Here is a 1,854-nt window from a genome sequence, read left to right as displayed (position 1 = left end):
TCAAATTATCCAATCAACATTGGTATAAAATTTAAGCATTCAAAAAAAAAAATATGGGTCAGTTATATAGGGTTCCTTGAATATTCCATATTAACCCGGCTTGTGCTGAATAAACCTTACATATTTCGAGCTTCAGTTATCAAAATGGCACATATAAGTCCTTAATCAGTTATGCAGCAAATAGTAAGGGGTGGGGTATGAAAACTGCAGAGCACTAAAACATGCCCTGTATTAAGGCACAGAGACAAAGCCCTGTGGATTTTTATATCAATTAAGATTCTTAGGAATACTACTATGGCTTACATTTAAAACAATTACAGCTTAGCACCATTTTCTTTAAATGCTGAACAACACTTAATAATTGGCATAATCAAAATTATAGTTTTCTTTGATATACTGTAATATTTGAATTTTAATTGAACTTGAAAAGCACTGAGATGGATGTGTCAAATTAAAATTTACAAATTCATAATAAGATTTGCATATTGTTGCTAAAACCACAAGACATATTAAGTAACCAATAAAAAAAAATAATAATAAACTGAAAAATGAAGTTTTGAGTTCAGTTGAATGATTCACAACCCCACTCCTTACTCCTGAACACAACAATAGAGAATTACTGTTGCAAAGCATGTTATCACCTCAGAAAAAATGCACTCTTTCAATTTTCAAAAATTTCTACTTCAAATTCAATTATAGTGGGGAAACCATAAAACACAAAAGATTGCATATTCCTCTTTGTATGATAACAAGGAAAACTTTCAAAGAAATCAAATATATAGCTCTGGTATATTATCCCAACAGCTATTTAACAAAGGCTTTGGTTTCAACAAAACAAGGGATTCTCTTATCTACAGCTTACCTAAGTTTGCATGACAAAATGAATAATTTTAAAGTAATAAGTAAAAAAAAAAAAAGGGATAAAGGACATTTCCTCTTAAGTAGGTAGAAAACACTGACTTTTTAATTTGTCTTACACAATTGCACATATTTTATGGCTCCATCATTACAATTTCATTTACGAATGAGAAGAGGAATTTACAGAGGACAAAATGACTAACAATATCCCTGTTCATGAGGCATAAGCAACAAGTGACTCTAGGAACCCAACAATTAAACTTTACCACCTGCGAGACATTATAAGCTGTAGAAACACAATATGTGCTAATTTTGAGCACCTCTACTGGAACAATTACAAGACAAGACACTTGGCCAAAGACAAAGGAAAAATGTAAGGGTTTTTGAAAGCAATGAAGGTGCATGATCAGGGTTACAGGAACAAAGAAATAAATTAAACATAGTAATAAATCAAAAACATCGAATATACAATTTTCTTCTAAAAATATCTGAAAATAGTAATAGCATAAAATACCCTTCATTCAACATTTGGCTCTGTTAACTCAGAAGAAACCAGGTGTGTGCCTCTGCTCCAAGTTCTTCTCATCAAAGTTGAGAAGCATTAGTCTAACACAAATACAGAATTAATAAATAGTAGTTTAAATCACCAAATAATCCTGGGTATAAAATTCATACCAAGGAATAATGGAAGGAAGTGAAGAGTTGAGCCCAAATCCTGAAACACTTGAGTCAGGTCAAATCATGGTAATGGAGCAAGCTAGCCTGACCAACACTGACAATATGGCTTACTGCAGACCTCCCTGTCTCTCTTTTTGGAGGTCTTCATACAGAAACTTTAAGCTTCAAAATTTGGGCTGAAAGAAGCTGCAGTTGTAATTCACTGCAACAATAACCTGATGGACATGTTCAACCTATTGATTATAGAAGATAAAGCTACACTCAACCTCACTAGTGGGTGTTAATAAGCGGACACTGCATAGGAACTACTCTGAGCCA

The 1,854-nt window shown here is 33.0% G+C and overlaps 1 protein-coding gene across 1 annotated transcript in view; it reads right to left on the bottom strand.

Moving 5' to 3' along the window:
- Positions 1–444: 444 nt before the first annotated feature.
- LOC119592030 (coronin-6-like) overlaps positions 445–1,854 on the bottom strand; it is a gene marked incomplete in the record, with an annotated part of 41,928 nt that continues 40,518 nt past the window's right edge. Inside the window, 1 exon segment of the mRNA XM_037940824.1 lies at positions 445–1,854.

This window comes from Penaeus monodon, chromosome 29 (genome assembly GCF_015228065.2).
Source record: "Penaeus monodon isolate SGIC_2016 chromosome 29, NSTDA_Pmon_1, whole genome shotgun sequence".
Taxonomy (NCBI): Eukaryota; Metazoa; Arthropoda; class Malacostraca; order Decapoda; family Penaeidae; genus Penaeus; species Penaeus monodon.
This window is presented reverse-complemented; position numbering and strand designations above follow the sequence as displayed.